Below are 20,935 nucleotides of genomic sequence, written 5' to 3'. Positions count from 1 at the left end.
CGCTAAAAAACATGATGTAGGTCTGTCTGCTGCCTTTTCGTTGTCACAGCCTAAATGCCAATCACCAAATGAGGGGCTAATGCAAGTGTGGAATAAATCGACTTTAGTACATGCTGTCAATTGGCTGCATTCTGCAATAGGGATGGGAGTAACAGCAAACTCATTTTGTTGACAACATTGTACATAAAACAGCACTACCGTGCTGCTCATTTTATAATTTTATAAACTCCGAAGAACATTCTCTCTCCATTCAGTGCCACTCTGATCATTTCATTAAAACATGCATCCAATCCCCTTGATCACTTACATAACTAGACCAATCATATGCTTCAATGTGCTGCGGTTCACAGTTCTGTGGCAAAACAGGACAATGATACAGGTTCTGCTCGTGATGTCAAATTGCAGGCGCAGATGCTCCGATTTCTAAACGATTTGGAGCACAGTTGAAAAGTTAACTATACAATGGATTAGTTAGAAAAATGTATGTTTTTTAACTTTTCAAAGGTGTGCTGTAAGAGCTCGAGACGAGAGTCAAATGCGTGTGTCTCAGGGCCAATGTGTGAGAGTTGGCAGTTCTGAGTTTCACATGTGGAATCTCTGTTTTGTCATGTCAAGCTTAAATTTCACACGTGAAACCATATTTCACATGTATTACATTTAGAGTTTACATGTTAACACCACCTTTTCACATGTGAGGAGAAAACAACATGAATAGTAGTTTCACATGTGAGAATCTTGTCCATCTTTGGTTGTTACCCTAGTCTTTGCTTTCACTGACGTTTTGGCACATTCATTCCAGCAACATAGCACCCTGCATCCTACTGCTGGTTTGCCTCTGAAGCTAATTAGGGTTGGTCCTTGGATGGGAGACCAGATGTAGCTGGAAGTGGTGGGGAATTTGTCTTTTCACAGGTGATACAACTGTGTGGAGGGAAAGCCGTCATGGTGTAATAATATGACAGAGCTGTTTATTCTGTGTGAGAGCGAGCCCATTGGAATAGGTGTCCATTGACCAACTCATTACTTCAGTGTATTAAGGTTTCTAAACAGCCTATCATGCTATAATATCGTGTTACTACAGGAAACTGCCAAAATAAAGGAAACACCAACATAGTGTCTTAATTGGACCTTGGGCCACAAGGAGCCGCCAGAACATAGATTCTACAAGTGTCTGGAACTCTATTGGAGGGATACGACACCATTCTTCCATGAGAAATTCTATAATTTGTTTTTTTTGTTGATGGTGGGGGAAACGCTGTTTCGGGCGCCACCCAGAATCTCTCATAAGTGTTTAATTGGGTTGAGATCTGGTGACAGAGACACATCGACACTGCAACTCAATGTCACGTTTCAGGTATTGATGGGGACAGATGCTAATTGACTTGTTTATCTCTGCATCGGGTTCTCTTCCTGGTCCGTTGCTATTTACCCAGACCTATTGTCCTGCTGCATCAGATAAGCTTCTCCAGGCTCGCTGTTTCTTGGAGTCACACGATGACATGTTGTGTGGTCCTCCCACTACGACTCGTGAAAGCATGCAGTTGATTAGGCTACAGACAACTTCACAGGGTGGTGAAAGTGAAAGATGATGAGCTTGATGCTCATTTCCAATAAATATTGAGGGGCTTATTCTGGTGACCGGATGGTCAAGTCAATTTGATGTAAAATGGAAAATGCACGTTTGCGGATTTTCAAATATTTGTATAAATCTGTTGCCAATTGGATGGAAACTTAGCTAGTGATCTTTGAGTTTTTGCATCTTTTACTTTAGGATGAAAATACATTTTTTTTGTTATGAATAATATATTTCACAGCAGTTTAGGTGGTACTATGATTCTCTACACAATAACTGATTGTTTTGTCACAAACTGATATTAGGTGACCGATTCGAATTTCAGTAACCAGAAAATGGCAGCACAATTTCTGCATAATGTATCTTTAAGACTGCAGAACTAGCAATGTACAAGCTTAAACTTAAATCAAACAACACCATTAACTGGCATGGCAATCCATCTAATCAGAGGCTAAAAATTAAAAAAGCCATGCCTCCAAGTCTTCTAATAGGCTACTACCTCTACAATATATTTTGTCAAAATACTTTTTTAATTGTACTTGACAGATACCAAAAACAGTAACATGCATTTAAATGACAAAAAATATATAATACTACAAACATGATACATTATCAGTCATGTAGTGAATCCATGTCTTTCATGTGCATAATATGACAAATAAACAAGCGAACTTGACGCGAGAATTGCAACCAACATCCAACGGGAAGAACTTAACGTGTACTAGGTCATTCCGTGAAATGAGTGCCTTTTGATATGTTAAGTGGAAATGATGCACCAATATTGCCTGTTTTTGAAATGAAGTGCCCTTAAGTATAGATCACATGGAGAACTCAATACATTTGATTTTCAATATGAATAAAGACTTGCTAAAGTGACAATTCAGCAATTTGACATGTCCTTCTGTGCACGTTGTGACTTCTAGGAAGATTTTAAAACACTAAACCCCCCAAAATACTCCCAAGTTCTCAACATTGTAAAGCCCTAGTTATGTTCTTGCTTTGACAGTTATTTCTGAAGATAAATCACTATTTCGCATGAAATAATTAATAATGTCTGTCCCTCATTTTAAGGTCAACCCTGTTTGAACTGAACTTTCATTTTAAATATGGTGATACTATTCTTTTTCAAATATGTATTTCAAAATAAAAATTGAACATCTAGTAGTTAAAACAGTGTAAATCCAGGTGAGCTGGTTTGACTCTTTTTGGCTATTTTCTGGGGTTTTGTGGTAAACTGAGCGTAACATGTTAACACTGTTACTCATAGACAAGTTAGAAATGTTTTAACAATTGACGTTTTTTTTGTGAATCTTGCATTCAATTGCCCATCCTTGTTGCACAAAACAAGGTTCTATTCCCACTGTCACAAGGGGATTTAATGGCTGATTTAACTAGTAATTACCAGACGGAGGGCCATCTACAGTTGAAGTCATACACCTACATACACCTTAGCCAAATACATTAAACTCAGTTATTCACAATTCCTGACATTTAATCCTTGTAAAAATTCGCTGTCTTAGGCCAGTTAGGATCACAACTTTATTTTAAGAATGTGAAATGTTAGAATAATATAGTAGAGATAATTATTTATTTAAGCTTGTATTTCTTTCATCACATTCCCAGCGGCAAAGAAGTTTACATACACACAATAAATATTTGGTAGCATTGCCTTTAAATTGTTGAACTTGGGTCAAACGGTTCAGGTAGCCTCCCACAAGCTTCCCACAATAAGTTGGGTGAATTTTGGCCCATTCCTCCTGACAGAGCTGGTGTCACTGAGTCAGGTGTGGAGGCCTCCTTGCTCGCACAAGCTTTTTCAGTTCTGCCCAGAAATGTTCTATTAGATACAGGTCAGGGCTTTGTGATGGCCACTCTAATACCTTGACTTTGTTGTCCTTAAGCCATTTTCCACAACTTTGGAAGTATGCTTGGGGTCATTGTCCATTTGGAAGACCCATTTGCGACCAACTCTAACTTCCTGACTGATGTCTTGAGACGTTGCTTGAATATATCCGCATAATTTTCATTCCCCATGATGCCATCTATTTTGTGAAGTGCACCAGTCCCTCCTGCAGCAAAGCACCCCAACAACATGATGCTCCCATCCCGTGCTTTACGGTTGGGATGGTGATCTTCAGCTTGCAAGCCTATCCCTTTTTCCTCCAAACACAACGATGGTCATTATGGCTAAACAGTTCTATTTTTGTTTCATCAGAGGACCTGTGGGCCACACCTTCTGCTAGGTTGAATATACCCAGGTTAGGACAAGAGGATTCTATTATCCCATAACTATTTGCATAAATTAGGAAGAATTCTAGACAAAGGCACCAGCGATGCTAGTTTGTAACGGCACTGGTCCCATAAGTCTGTTTATTTCCTAAAGCTTCTGCATTGGAATACGCGGTTGTACCTGCATCTTCAACCTAGACCTCCTGTCCTCCTTTGTTTGGTATCTTAGAGGTTAAATGGCTTCCAACTTCAAGCTGTTCATGGGTAAAAATCTCTGCTACTGAGCCCTTCCATTCCAAAGTGTCAAAGAACATTACTCATCACCCAAAGTTTGACTATTTTATCAGCACCAAAATCGTTAAATGTGGATTAAAGAGTTGCAAAGGGCTGCAGCCGCCAACGTGTCAGGTTGAATTTATCATGGTAGTATTTCACAACTTCAACATGCTCTGCTTTGATCCAAGTAGTTGATGTCAGATCAGTCATGAGGTTTCTGTTCCCTCTCTGTAGGGGATCAAAGAACTAGATGTCCGTGTGAAAAAGCAAATCAAGGATAAATTTTCCTGATAATATATGCTGTAAATGTCACGCCTGCTCCCGCTCTTCCCCCCTGGCGACCCTGGCGCAGTCTTCCCCCTGGAGCCCTCTTCCCCCTGGAGCCCCCTGGCGCCCTCTTCCCCCTGGCGCCCTCTGGCGCCCTCTTCCCCCTGGCGCCCTCTTCCCCCTGGCGCCCTCTTCCCCCTGGCGCCCTCTGGCGCCCTCTTCCCCCTGGCGCCCTCTTCCCCCTGGCGCCCTCTTCCCCCTGGCGCCCTCTTCCACCCTGGCGCCCCCTGGAGCCCTCTCTCCCCCCTGGCGCCCTCTTCCCCCTGGCACCCCCTGGCGCCCTCTCCCTCCCTGGCGCCCTCTTCCCCCCTGGCGCCCCCTGGCGTCCTCTTCTCCCCTGGCGCCAGGCTACCCTGCATTACACATTCTTGTCACCATTTACGCACACCTGCCTCCCTCGTCACGCGCTTCAGCGACATTGGACTCACCTGGACTCACTCAATCCCCTGTTTTTTACCGCCCCTATATTTGTCAGTTCCCCAGCTCTGTTCCCCGCTGCTGTATTGTTTGTCATATGTCCGTGTTACCAGTGTGCTGACGCTGTCCCTGTCTTGTTCTATGTCTGTTCCCGAGTAAATGTCTGACTCCCCGTACCTGCTTCTCCTGTCCGGCATCGGCCCTTACAGTAAATGGGGCTAAATGCAGCAAGATCAATTTAACGCAATGATAATATGAGACATGGCCATGCCATTTACGGGCCTGACTGAGCGGCATCCAGAGTGCCAGCTATGATCTCTGACTATCTGAAAGGAAGTAGATGGCATGTTTTTAGAAAGAGAGAGAGAGCGTGATATACATTCTCATAGAGTTGTCTCTGAGTCAGAGCGGAAAATCATTGAGCATGAAGAAACCCAATTGTTAACACCTGGAAATGAATGTGAATGAGTATGGACCAAAAAAAAGAAAGAAAAGAAATGTATCAATTTATTCACCACCACAGTTACCATAGGCAAAGTTGATTTATTTAATTCAAAATTATGAAGTCAAAGTCACGTGATAAATAAAGTTGTATTAAAATGCTGTTTGTTAGCTAGCTGGGAAAAATATAGGCTACTTTAATTAGCCACTTTACAAGCAAGCCAGCTAACTGTTGCAAATATATATTATTTTGTATTATGGAATGTGCCAAATTGAGCTACAGAACCAGCATGATATTGGCAATTAGCTCATTGTTACTTTTAGTTAATTATTTCAGATGAGGGGAATACAGATGCAGTTTCTTAATTTGATTACGCTGTTGTGGCAGGGATTTTCCTGCACAGCAAGACATGCGAACTTGTAGTGTATTCGAGATGTAAAATACATTTCTTACGTTTGTAATTCCCACTTTAAAATGTAAAAGTCACCCAGTGAAATACTACTTCAGTTAAAGAAATATTTAAAAAAAGATATACTTAAGTATCAAATGTAAATGTATGAATATGCTTAAGTATCAAAAGTATAAATCATTTCAATTTCCTTATATAAACAGACCAGATGGAACCATTTTCTAGTTTTTTACATTTATGGAAAGTCAGGGGCACACTCCAACAATCAGACATAATTTACAAAAGAAGCGTATATGTTCAGTGAGTCCGCCAGATAAGAGGCAGTATGGCTGCCCAGGAATGTTCTAGAGGTGAAAAGGTAGCCTAGTGGTTAGTGCATTGGGCCAGTTGCTGAAAGGTTGCTGGATCAAATCCCTGAGCTGACACAGTTAAATGATGTTGTTCTGCTGCTGAACAAGGCATAACCCATTGTTCCCCAGTAGGCTGTCATTGTAAATAAGTATTTAACTTGGCAAGTCAGTTTAAGTCCAAATTAAGGTTAAGTAAAAAAAATATTTAAGTCCCTGAATTGGACTTTTCCTGTCCAAGGCATTCAAAATGTACTTTTGGGTTTCAAGGAAAATGTATGGAGTAAAAAGGACATAATTTCCTTTAGGAATGTAGTGAAGTTGTCTAAAATATAAATAGTACAGATACCACCAAAAATTACTTAAGTAGTACTTTTTAATATTTTTACTTAAGTACTTTCACCACTGCATTGTACACTGTTCTTCTACATCATAATAATGACATTTTTGCAGAGTGTTTTGTCTTCATTTTGGTAGATCATCTTTATAATAAAAACAAACTCTATTCATAGATTCAGATAACAACAAAAACAGTACAATCCCAACCCCTCATTCCCTCCCTCCCTCCCTCCCTCCCTCCCTCCCTCCCTCCCTCCCTCCCTCCCTCCCTCCCTCCCTCCCTCCCTCCCTCCCTCCCTCCCTCCCTCCCTCCCTCCCTCCCTCCCTCCCTCCCTCCCTCCCTCCCTCCATCCATCCATCCATCATCCATCCATCCAATCCCCTCCCTCCCCCATCCTCTCCATCCCATCCCCTCCCCCATCCATCCCATCCCATCCCCCCCCATCCATCCCATCCCCTCCCTCCCCCATCCATCCCATCCCTCCCCCATCCATCCCATCTCCTCCCTCCAAACCACCCACCCACCAAGGCATCTATAAAAGTAATTAAATAGGAAAAGAACATACAGTAATAGAAACAAAAACAGTGATTTACAAAGATTATCAGCACTAATGGCCACTAGAACGGACATGACTGCTTACCAAGATATGCAAGTTACACTAAGTAAAAGACAGGCTTTCCAAATATTGTATTAATGGGGACCAGTTGAAGTCAAACTTTTGTTGGGACCCATACACAGTGTACCTAAACTTCTCCAGAGGCAGAGATCACATCACCTCCTTAACCCACTGCATAAAGGAGGGCGGCTTTGCAGACTACCAGTGAAAGAGGACAAGGCGGCGAGCTAGCAGCGAGGCTGATGCGTGGTAGCATTCTGGTCTAGGGGAAATACCCCAAAAATGGCAGTGACTGCGTTGGGGCTAACAGTTGAGTTGCACATATGTGAGAATGCCAAAAAATGTGGTCCCAGAGGCCACTCAAAGATTGGCATGACCAAAACATGTGTCCCACAGTCGCTGGACTCTGGTGGCACTTAGGGTCAACATTTGGGTATATTTTTGCCAATCTGTCATTTGAGTAATGAAGACGGTGCAAATCCTTAAACTGAAGAAGCCCATGCCTTGTGCAAAATGTTGACATGTTGATACGCTCAATACCTTGTTGCCATGTATCATCGAGTAGCTCGCCACCCATGTCTTGCTCCCATGCAGAATTTGTATTTGCAAAGGACGGCGGATTAATGTTCTGTATTATGTCGTATAATCTGGAGATTGTGCCCTTCAGACAAGGGTTAAGATCTAAGCACATCTCGACTGGACACTTAGTAGGCTTGAGTGGAAATGAAAGGAAATGTTTTTTGGCAAAGCTGCGAGTTTGTAGATAAAAAAGTGGGTATTGGGAATGTTATGGTTAACCCTCGGAGTATTGAATGAGACTAATTTGTTATTAACAAATGGGTCACAAATAACACCAGACCGTTCCAATGCCAGAACTGGAATGCAGTGTCAATATGCGACGCTGGGAAGAGATGATCAGATGTTAATGGAGAGAAGCCACTTGCTCGTTTAAGGGTAAAGTGATTTCGGAATTGGGACCAGAAGGGAGTTCTTAACAATGGGGTTCAAAACATGGGTACCAAGGTTCATGGGCATTGGGGAGCACAGGAGCGAGACAGGAGAAGTTGGAAGGCTTGACTGTAACTCCGTGATGCCCCAAGTTGGGCCATCCTTGTTTTCAAATGTAGAAACCCAATAAACACATTTAGAAATATTTTCTCCCCAGTAGTTTTGTAATTTTTTTTTCTATATATACCTTTCTCATTCGTGGATTTGACTTATTCCAAATGAAGTTGGAAATGTAGCTGTCCAGTCGTTTAAACATTGACTTGGAGAAAAATTGGAATCATTTGGAATAAGTACAAAAACCTAGGTAGTACAGTCATCTTAACAAAATTCCATGTTACCTGCTAATGAAATGGGAAGAGACGAGAGTTATGTTTAAAGAGAGCCTTAAATGAGCATGTGACCTTAATCCCCAAATAATTAAAGACCTGATGCGCCACCTTAAATGGGAAATTGGCATACCCAATTCCTTCTGCTAACTGATTAATGGGGAGGAGCACACTTTTAATTAGGTTTAACTTATAACCAGAGATGTCCCAAATCCTTGTAGCATGTCTAAAAGAGAGGGCATAGACTCCACAGGGTTAGAGATGTATAAAAGACGATCGTCTGCGTGTAACGACACCTTGTGAGTTATGTTGCCCCTTAAGATAGCAAGAGGCTCAATAGCCATATCAAATAGGAAAGGAGATATACAGCAACCCTGCCTGGCCCCCCTGTGGAGAGGGAAGTAGCTGGTGGTAACCTTGTTGTTGCGAATAGAAGCGACTGGGGACGAGTACAAAATCTTAATCCAGGAAAGGAATGACGGGCTAAACCCAAATCTTTCTAGTACCATAAATAGATATTCCCACTCAACTCAGTCGAAAGCATTTTACAGCATCAAGAGAGATGATGACCTCTGGGTGTAGAGTTGACTGGGCATATTATATGCAATAATTAATCGATTTTAAATAAAGATAATTGTTTGAATAAATGACCAATGAGGCATGTATGTTATATTATTCAAGAATCAATGGGTAAGTATAATTCATTTATAAGTGCAAGAATGGATGTGGCAACTGGGGATTGCCCCTTTAAACAGTGGAAACACCTGGTTAATTTGCTCACCGTCATGCTACCTGTCCCCTGTGTACAAGCTGTTTACGAAATATATCAAATGAGTTGTGAAAACTTGATTAGCTATGTGCAGTGTTTGAAGTCGCTCTGATCAAAGGTCTAACAATAGATTCAACTTTCTCACAACAACAATCATCTGTCTCATCACATACTAGTATCTGGGTTCAAAAGACCCAATTATGCCCAACTTTAAGTTCATTTTATGGCAATGTTAGAGGTCACTTTAGTTGTAATTGTCCTTTAACATTGATTTTGAGTTTGTTTTCCAGCCTACTGCTGTTTGGGCATTTTGGCTGAGGCTGCTGCCCAGTGCTAGTCACAGCATTACAGTCAAGGCCCTGTGCCCAGACCGATCAGCTAGGCTGCTTCGCACTGTTCATCTCAAATCAACTTCTCTCCTTTGTGATTGTTCATTCTCTCATTGCCATACTGCGTCTGCATGAATCTCACACACACACACAAACTACGATAAAGTCAACGAGCAAAACGAATGAGTGAGTTCTTCAAGGTTCTTAATCTCAACCTATTACAGATGTCCTCAGAAACATGCTTTTTCCATTACTCTGAGCATGTTTTTTTGTCCATCTCTCAGTGGAGGTCGACAGTTGTGTGCCTAGAGATGCTTTCTCTTTTCAATAAAAAAAGTTATTCTTGAACAAAGGGATTCAAACTTCCAGTTGAACATGGTCTCATTTGTAAGCTATGTGCTGACAGCATAATCAACAACATTCTCTCTTTTCCAAACCCGTGGGCAAGCCATTTCATACTGCCTCGCTAACTGCCACTTCTAACTTTTATGTGCCCACAACTGTAATGTTGTGCAATGGGAGTTTTGATCTCTTTTATGTCTTTTCATTTGCAGATTTAAAACAATATGGAAGTTGTTTTAATATTGGCTTCATTCATTGTCTGTCCATAGATGCCCGGCAGCGAATCTGCTACTATTCAACATTTTTAGATGTGGGAAAAACAGTCACGGTTCGTGTCTATACGTGGAAATATTTCCATTGAGAGGCATTTGCCCTAAATACAATATTCCCACTGTTTTGTATCTTAGAGATACATTACCATAATGTATTTATGGCATGTTCAGAGACCTTCACTGAGCTGCCATTTTTTTATTTTCCCACAGTGCATTATTCAATTGGATCATAAAGGAAAATCTTTTTTGACATCTTGTCAGTCTTTCGCTATTTTAGGTTTGTTGACACAGAGAAATATATAACAGTATATACTTGATCTAAGCACTTGATACTTGATACTTGATCGAAAGTAAAGTATGGTGTCAGAATACCCACGGCCAACATTCAGAATTCCTAACCAGAGACTGATTTTAAATGATTATAACTTCACACTTGCCACAATATTGTCACCGCAAGGACAGCCATGTTCTTTTAAATGAAAATTGACAGATTTTAAGTGGGGTCAAGCCAAAGAGGATCAAAGTTTTCATCAGAATATCCCTTTTCCACAACCATGTGTTTTCCCTGCCTGTCGAAAGGGAGGAAAAATACTTGTGGTCTTGGAAAACTGTAGACAAGACTCAAGTAACAGGGTTTGAAAGGTACAGCTATCATCCCTGATCTGCAGTGAGTGTTCTCACATAAATTGTCACGTGATTTGTGGAAAGAATGTGTTGACACTTGTCAAATTGTCAGACAATGTCACATGGAGATTCTTGAAATCAACTCCAGTGAAAGTTATTTTATTGTGACTACATTAACTTATGGGTGAGGAATTCAACAGCATCACTCTTGGGCAGACGACAGCGAAGTTATTGAGAGGGAGAAAAAAATAAACTGAGAAAATAATGGAAAGAGAGAAACTAATGAAAAGAGAATTACTGTTTAATAAACAGTTCACATTTTCAACCCTTGCGTTGTCTCAATTGTTTACTCTATTTAAACTTGAATACAAGGCCAGTGTTTCTTTCAAAACACTTTACCTTTTCAATATGACATCACCTACATAAGCACATACACACTGAATCTAGTCCATTCTTTGTGTGCACTCTGTCACACCTTTCGTTGATGATGATAATAATAATAATGCTTTCACATAATAATCATTGGAAACTTTGAAAATGGCTGACATATTAAAGGAAGAATCCACCCAAAAGCAATAATTGCTATAACTTGCAGTGTTAAATAACACTATGTGAGAACAATATTTGAACAAATGTTTAATTTTGTTATGAGGTTGGTAGCGTTGTGGAAATCTGTTGCAGCTCAAGTCGACTACAAAACCAATAATGCAATGCTCTCTGGGCTGGCTGGCTAGCTATAATACCAAAGTCAATATCAGCATGTGAAGTAGCTAGCTATCGATTTGAGTAATCCACTCTTTCAACGTGCAGAGAAAGGAATCCCAAAACTTTGTTAAAACAAGTCATAATACGTTTCTATTTAATCCTCAGGTACCTTAAAATGTAATTAAACTATAATAATTCACAGGAAAAGAAGTATGTAAAATTTGCAAGCCTGAAACCTTGAACAAAATCTGTTGACATCTAGTGGAAGCCATAGGGATTGCAATCTAGGAGCTGGAATTGCATAGGACCCATAGCTTTCCATTGAAAGAGCATGGGCTCTCAAAAAAAAGTGTTTTTCCGGTTGGTTTTTCTTTGGATTTTTGGCTACCATATCAATTGTTATAGTCTCTTACATTATTTTAACATTTCTACAAACTTCAAAGTGTTTCTATCCAATGGTACCAATTATATGCATATACTGGCTTCTGGGCCTGAGTAACAGGCCGTTTACTCTGGGCACGTCAGTCAGACAGGAAGTGGAGAAAAATAGACCCTAGCCTGAAGAAGCTTAGTGCAGTTTGTTTTACAGCTATCAATTTAGGAGTTTACAATCTCTCCATGATCAACCTGAAGATTGTGTGCTTCGCAGAGAGAGTTTGACGCTCGCAACTACACCATGCAATGCACCCTGGAGTAAAGAGTCAGAAAAATAGGAGAAATGTGGTGGACCCTCTGTTGAATTACACATTTCTTGAGGTAGGGATATTGCTAAAATATGATCAATGGCTCATTCGAGAGAAGACAACGTCCCGCATTGTGACATTGACCAGTATTGAAATCTGACATGTATGATAGACGTTTTCACAATCTAAAAGTCATCTTCCTATTAACTTCCAGTGTAGTGAGAGCAGCATTATCACAACGCTAGAGGGGTTATGGCTATTGACATGACTTTTGTCAGTTCCTGTACTTTATTTCCCAGAGTGCTCTCTTCTTCCGGCGATTCTAAAGTGATTTTCACATCTCATTCTGCACATAGCGAGGCTAAGCAGATGGCCTTGTGTTTGTCATTGAGACGCCACTTTTGGCTCCTCTCCCACCTAGGAACGCTTCCAGCATCAGAACTGGCCTGCTCTGCTCTGTCGTCCACAGCTCACAGACCAATTGCAGCCTGACATCACTGATAGGTTCACTGGAGTATAGCAGCATTTGAGATAGTGTAGAGAGCTAGCCACTGTCTTTGTTTATGGCCTCGTGAAATAGTCAAATTCTTCCAGGCACATGGGCTGGGGTTTATTTACCATTTTAATCTCTCATTTTTGTGATGGTTGAGCTGACATGGCTGGTGTGATGGAGGTGATAGGATGACTGACTGCAGTGGAAATGTGCCAACAGCAGTGGATGGGGGATGTTTCACCATGTAGCCACAAGAGAAACAGGGTGAGGGTCTGATTCAAGGCTTGTAGGTGGCTGGTGTGTAAATTAGTTGAGCTCAGAAGGCACTCACACTCAGAGTAGAAGATTAGTAATATATCAGCAGTAACATGCACATTATGTGCCTGAGAGTGAATATATTTGAGCTTCAGTACCTTGATTATCTTTATCGTCTTTCGATCTTCATTGAGAAAATATAATCATCTTTAAGGAGATGGATGTCAAAGGGAAGTAGGAAAGCTGCTGTTTACACTTACTGTTTAGCTGATGAAAGATCAATTACTGTATCTCTAATCAACTCATAACGACCCCTTGGAAATTATATGCTGCTGATTTTTTTTCTCATTTCAAATGCCCCCTTTGACCCTCTAAACATTGTCTAATATTACTCTCATTGGAATTCAGATCATGTCTCGGTGGTTTTAAACACGGACTGGTGACCACCCACATGTCACAATCAGACCTATTACCGTGAAACGTTAAAACACCTCCATTAAGTTATCTTTACCACTGCCTTCATAACACAAGACATCCACAAGAGAGGATTGGGTATCACAACAAATTAGTTTCTGCGTCCCTAAAATGGATTTACTTCCTCCAGGAAGAGTCAACTCTATAAAGGATATCATGACAAATTGCCACTTTTTTCATTTAACTGGTAATTAATCACTGTGAATAAGCAGCTTTGGAGATCTAATATACTTCTCCTGCATTCCTCAGGAAAGAGAGGCTGGGCTCTGGTCAAAGATAGTGCACTATATACTGTAGGGTAGCATTTGGAGCACAGACTGCCTGTGTGCGAGGTGAATAAAATGGCTGACCCGTTGGCTGGAAGGCAGGCTGTTAATTATCCTCCATGTTGGTACTCCCATGGGAGGTTCAGTCCCAGGGTGGGCTCTGACACTGGGTGATAAATTATCACTTAAAATAAAGTATGAATGACTTGAGACAGGTAGGCTAGGAATGACTTGAGACAGGTAGGAGTAGGAATGAAGGAAGACACTTAAAATACAGTGTCTTCAGAAAGTATTCACACCCTTTTACTTTTTCCACGTTTTGTTTTGTTTTGTTTGCCTGACTTTAAAATGGATTCAACTTTGATCTACACTCAATACCCCATAATGTCAAAGTGGAATATTGTTTGTAGGACATTTTTGTAATTAATAAAAGAAAATCTGAAATGTCTTGAGTCAATAATTATTCAACCATTTTGTTATGGCAGGCCTCAATACATTCAGGAGTAAAATGTGCTTAAGTTATTTTGTTAAGTTGCATTGACTCATTCTGTGTTTAATAATAGTGGTTAACATGCTTTTTGAATGACAACATCATCTCTGTACCCCACACATACAATTATCTGTAAGGTCTTTCAATAAAGTAGTGAATTTCAAGCATAGATTCAACCACAAAGAACAGGGAAGTTGTTTAATGCCTCTCAAAGAAGGGCACTGATTGGTAGATGTGTAAAAGAAAAAAAAGAAAAAAGCTGAAGCTGAATATCCATTTGAGCATGGTGACATTATTAATTAGGCTTTGAATGGCGTATCAATACACCCAGTCATTACAAATATACAAGTGTCCTTCCTAACTCAGTTGCCAGAGAGGAAGTAAACTGCTCAGGGATTTCACTATGAGGCCAATGGTGATTTTATAACTGTTACAGAGTGTAATGGTTGTGATATGAGAACCTAGGATGAGGCCACATTATAGTTACTCCACAATACTAACCTAAATGGCAGACTGAAAAGAAGGAAGTCTGTACAGAATAAAAAATATTACAAAACATGCCACATTAAGACATACTGCAAAAACATTACCAAAGAAATACAATTTGTCCTGAATAATATGTAACAGTGTGTTTGGGGCAAATACAATACGTCACTGAGTACCACTTTTCATATTTTCAAGCATGGTGGTGGCTGCATCATGTTATGGGTATGCTTGTCATCTGCAAAGACTAGAGAGTTTGTTTTGATAAAAAGAAATGGCAAATTCTTAGAGGAAAACCTGTTTCAGTCTTCTTTCCAACAGACACTGGGAGACAAATTCAGTTTTTAGCAGGACAATAATCTAGAATACTAGGCCAAATATACACTAGTTTCTTACCAAGACAACATTAAATGTAACTGAGTGGCTTTGTTACAGTTTTGACGCAAATGTGCTTGAAACTCTACGGCAACACTTGAAAATGGCTGTGTAGCAATGATCAACAACTAACTTGACAGAACTTGAAGAATTGTAAAAATAATAGGCACATATTGTACAATCCAGGTGTGCAGAGCTCTTAAACTTACCCAAAAAGACTTGCAGCTGTATTTCTTACATGTATTATCAAGGGTTTTAATACATATTTAATTTTCAATCAATGTGCAACATTTTATAAAATCATGTTTTCCCTTTTTTATTATTGTCAAATGTTTGTTGAAATTCAGGCTGTTACACAAAATGTTTAGTAAGTCAAGGGGTATCAATGCTTTCTGAAGGCACAGTACTCCCTGTTCACCCTTGACTGCGTGGCATCAACTCAATGATCACTTTTTTTTTCTTTTGCATTTTGATCTTTGACTCCTGCATACTTTGTTGACTACAAACTTTCTTTACCCAACCGTGGGACAGACTGTTTGTTCCCACACTCAGGACAATGATTCTCTGTTGGTTACACAGACATTTGGTCTCTCGCTGGCTTTGTATTCATGTTACCTGATGAAATTGCTGTACAATATGATCTTGTTGCGATCTGATGGACATTCAGATGTCATAAATCAGCACTGCAGAGCTCTCCCTGTCCTCTGCCGTGCCTTGATTGCATTACTGTTGATGATATCTGGAAATGTACATGTACACCCTGTTGCTAGTCCCAATTCTGACTTGTGCTCTGATATCTGCTCCCCTGACTTCTGCTCTCGTAAAAGCCTGGGTTTTCTGCACGTTAACACAATAAACTTATTAAGTAAAATGGATAAATTGAAAGTGTGGGTTCACAGCTCCAATCCAGATGTGTTGGTCATTACTGAGACGTGATTAAGATAGTGTTATGAATACTGATGTTAACCATTCTGGTTATAACCTTTTTTAGGTAAGACAGATCTTCCAAAGGTGGGGGAGTGGCAATCTTCACCAAGGATCACCTTCAGTGCTCGGTTGTCTCCACCAAGTTTGTCCCCAAACAACTTGATTTGCTGGTTTTCAGCATTAAACTTTCAAATAGCTCTTTGTTGACTTTTGCTGGGTGCTATTGTCATACATCAGCACCGGCTTGTATCCTACCTGCCCTAAACTCTCTCCTGGCCCCTTACACTAAGTCTGAATTTGTCCTGCTAGGTGACCTAAACTGGGACATGCTTAAACCACCTGGCCAAGTCCTAAAGCAATGGAACTCCCTAAATCTTTCTCAGATTATCACCAATCCCACAAGGTATGACTCCAAACATCAAGAAAAGGCTACTATCCTCACAAATAATCCTGATAGGTATCAGTCTGGTGTTTTCTGTAATACCTTAGTGATCACTGTTTTTCAGCCTGCGTTCGTAATGGCTGCTCAGTGAAACGACCTGTCCTGACTTGTCATAGAAGCTTACTAAAAAACTTTAATGAGCAAGCCTTCCTTCATGAACTGGCCTCTGTAAAATGGTATAGAATCAGCTTTGACCTTCTTTTTTGATATTTCAGTGGTATTGTTAACAAACACTCCCCATAAAGTGAGAATTGAAAACAGGTTCAGCCCCTGGTTCGACTGTGATATTGCAGAGTTACACCACCTCAAGAATTGCATTTGGTGAAAGGCTCGGCACACGCATACTCAAGCTGACTGGCTATCGGTCTGGCAAACTAGAAGTAAGTGCACTCAGGCTAACCGGAAGGCCAAAGTTAATTCCTTTTAAGGAGCAGTTCTCTCTCTGTGAGTCTAACCCCAAGAAGTTCTGCAAAACGGTTAAAGACCTGGAGAATAAACCCTCCTCCTCACAGCTGCCCATGTCCCTTAATGTTGATGTGGTTATTACTGACAAAAAGCATATGGCTGAGCTCTTTAATCACCACTTCATTAAGTCAGGATTCGTATTTGACTCAGACATGCCTCCTTGCCCGTCCAACATTTCCTCATCTCCCACCCCTTCTAATGTGACTATCCCGGATGCTTCTCCCTCTTTTTTCCCCTGTCCCACTACAAAGTTTCTCCCTGCAGGCAATCACTGAGTCTGAGGTGCTAAAGGAGCTCCTTAAACTGGACCCCCCCCAAAAAACACATGGGTCAGATGGTTTAGACTCTTTCTTTTTTAAGGTTGCTGCCCATATCATCGCCAACCCTGTCTCTCCTTTCTGGGGATGTTCCCATTGCTTGGAAGGCAGCCACAGTTTGTTCTTTATTTAAAGGGGGAGATCAAGCTGATCCTAACTGTTATAGACCCATTTCTATTTTGCCCTGTTTATCAAAAGTGTTGGAAAAACTTGTTAATAATCAACTGACTGGCTTTCTTGATGTCTATAGTATTCTCACGGGTATGCAATCTGGTTTCTGCTCAGGTTATGGATGTGTCACTGCAACCTTAAAGGTCCCAAATGATGTCACAATTGCCCTTGATTCGAAGCAATATTGTGTTGCTATTTTATTGACTTGGCCAAAGCTTTTGATAAGGTAGACCATTCCATTCTTGTGAGCCGGCTAAGGAGTATTGGTGTCTCTGAGGGGTTGTTGGCCTGATTTGCTAACTACCTCTCTCAAAGGGTGCAGTGTATAAAGTCAGAAAATCTGCTGTCTCAGCCACTGCCTGTCACCAAGGGAGTACCCCAAGGCTCGATCATAGGCACCACACTCTTCTCAATTTACATCAACAACATAGCTTAGGCATTAGGAAGCTCTCTCATCCATTTATATGCAAATGATGCAGTCTTATACTCAGCTGACCCTCCCCAGATTTTGTGTGAAATGTTCTACAACAAAGCTTTCTTAGTGTCCAACAAGCTTTCTCTATCCTTAACCTCTAGTGACACCCCATCCCGTGAACGGGACCGTTGTCATCATCTGACACTAATTAGCATAACGCAACGGACATAAATCTTCCTAGAAAATCTTCCTATTCATGAAAATCACAAGTGAAATATATTGGAACACAGCTTAGCCTTTTGTTAATCACCCTGTCATCTCAGATTTTCAAAATATGCTTTACGGCCAAAGCTAGACAAGCATTTGTGTATGTTTATCGATAGCCTAGCATAGCATTATGCCTTGCTAGCAGCAGGCAAACTTGTCACGAAAAGCAATCAAATTAAATCGTTTACCTTTTGATGAACTTAGGATGTTTTCACTCACGAGACTCCCAGGTAGATAGCCAAAGTTGATTTTAGACGCCTTGGGTAGAGCGTAAGCTGGTTCATAGCACATTCACAGCTCAATGGGGGCAGCGCTTTCAAAATATGGGGCACTTCCGGATTGGCAACATCAGTACTGTTATACTCACAGACAATATCTAAGTTTTGGCGTTAGAGTTTTTCCCGAAATATTATTTTTATAGGCGAAATAGCTCCGTTTGTTCTTCACATTTGGCTGAGACATCCTGAGGGTTTAGAGCTTGAGGTAGTCACCTCATACAAGTACTTGGAAGAATGGCTAGATGGTGCACTGTCTTTCTCTCAGCACATATCAAAGCTGCAGGCTAAAGTAATCTCTCCTCTTTCACCCCAGCTGCCAAACTAACCCTGATTCAGATGACCATCCTACCCATCAGCAGGTAAGGGTGCTCTCGAGTGGCTAGACGTTCTTTACCATTCGGCCATCAGATTTGCCACCAATGCTCCTTATAGGACACATCACTTGCACTCTATACTCCTCTAAACTGGTCATCTCTGTATATCCATTACAAGACCCACTGGTTGATGCTTATTTATTAAACCCTCTTAGGCCTCACTCCCCCCTATCTGAGATATCTACTGCAGCCCTCGTCTTCAACACCTGTTCTGCCAGTCACATTCTGTTAAAGGTTCCCAAAACACACATCCCTGGGTCGCTCCTCTTTTCAGTTAGCTGCAGCTAGCGACTGGAACGAGCTGCAACAAACACTCAAACTGGACAGTTTTATCCCCAATCTCTTCATTCAAAGACTCAATCATGGACACTCTTCCTGACAGTTGTGGCTGTTTTGTGTGATGTATTGTTGTCTCTACCTTCTTGACCTTTGTGCTGTTGACTGTGCCCAATAATGCTTGTTCCATGTTTTGTGCTGCTACCATGTTATGTTGCTACCATGTTGTTTTTAGGTTGTGTTGCTACCATGCTGTGTTATCATGTGTTTCTGCCTTGCTATGTTGTCTTAGGTCTCTCTTTATGTAGTGTTGTGTTGTCTCTCTTGTTGTGATGTGTGTTTTGTCCTGTATTTATTCATTTTTGTTTAATCCCAGGCCCCCGTCCCCGCAGGAGGCCTTTTGGTAGGCCGTCATTGTAAATAAGAATTTGTTCTTAACTGACTTGCCTTGTTAAATAAAGGTTAAATAAATACATTTAAAAATCATGTTTGCGGATGACACACAGTAGTAGGCCTGATAGCCTACAGGGGGGTGAGGGTGCCAGGAAAAAAAACTCTCCCTCAAAGTTAAAAAAGTGAAGGAGCTGATCGTGGACTTCAGGAGACAGCAGAGGGAGCACGCCCTATCCACATTGACGGGACCGTAGTGGAGAAGGTGAAGCGCTTCACGATCCTCAGCATACATTACGATTTTCAATTGCACAAAAAATCAAACACCCATCAAAATAAAGTTATCATTTAATACAGTTGAAATGTTTACAAATTAGATGTGCTGAAATGAAATGAACGGATTATACTGCTATTATGTCCTGCTATAATTTTTTGCAGTTCTAATTTAGTGCCTTATTGCAAAAAGGATGCATGCTTTGGAATATTTTTAATCTCTATAGGCTTCCTTTTTTCACTCTGTCATTTAGGTTATTATTGTGGAGAAACTACAATGTTGTTGATATGAGTTTTCTCCTATCACAGGTATTAAACTCCATTAACGCTGTGTAATGGTTTTAAAGTCACCATTTAATGACTTTTGTTTGTCAAGTTATGTTCAGAAATCCACAGGAAAGAGCGGTCACGACAACGCAGACGGAAATTACTCTTCATAATATCCACAGAAACATGTCAATCGTTTTTTATAATCATTCCTCAGGTAGTTTTTAAAATATATATTCGATAATATATCAACCGAGTGTGTAGGTTTTTCAATTACAGCGGGAGGAACAATGGCGGCTTTACTCTGTTGCGCAAAAACTCACTCTGAGAGCCCCCACCTATTCACTTACGCAATGTGATCTTTCACGCTCATTTTTCAAAATAAAAGCCTGACACTATGTCTAAAGACTGTTGACACCTTAGGGAAGCCAGAGAAAAAGGAATCTGGTTGATATTCCTTTAAATGGAGGATAGGCATGCAAAGGAACAGAAGGGTTTCAAAATGAATCCTGATTGGATTTTCCTCAGTGTTTCGCCTGCAATATCAGTTATGTTATACTCACAGACAATATTTTGATAGTTTTGGAAACTTTAGAGTGTTTTCTATCCTAATCTGTCAATTATATGCATATTCTAGCATCTGGTCCTGAGAAATAGGCCATTTACTTTGGGAACGTTATTTTTCCAAACATAAAAATAGTGCCCCCTAGCTTCAAGAGGTTAATGGAAGCCTCTCAAATATAATCCAGGTAGAATCAGGAATTTACCCAAGGTAGCTTTTTAGGCCCCTTACTTTTTCAATCTTTACTAATGACATGCGTTTGAGTAACACCAGTGTGTCCATGTACAGTATGTGGATGACTCAACACTATGCACGTCAGCAACACTTGACTGCAAACTTAACAAAGAGTGTGGGTAGCAAGGAATAAGTTATTCCTAAATATTTCTAAAACTAAAAGCATTGTATTTGGGACAAATTGTTCATCTAAACCCTAAACCGCAACGACATCTCATAATGAATAATGTTGAAATTGAGCAAGTTGAGGTAAACTGCTTGGAGTAACCCTGGATTGTAAACTGTCATAGTCAAAACATATTGATACAACAGTAGCTAAGATGGGGAGAAGTCTGTCCATAATAAAGCAGTGCTCTGCCTTCTTAACAACACTATAAACAAAGCAGGTCCTACAGGCCCTAGTTGTC

The sequence above is a fragment of the Oncorhynchus tshawytscha genome, linkage group LG09 (genome assembly GCF_018296145.1).
Source record: "Oncorhynchus tshawytscha isolate Ot180627B linkage group LG09, Otsh_v2.0, whole genome shotgun sequence".
Lineage (NCBI taxonomy): Eukaryota > Metazoa > Chordata > Actinopteri > Salmoniformes > Salmonidae > Oncorhynchus > Oncorhynchus tshawytscha.
Note: the sequence above shows the minus strand (reverse complement) of the source record.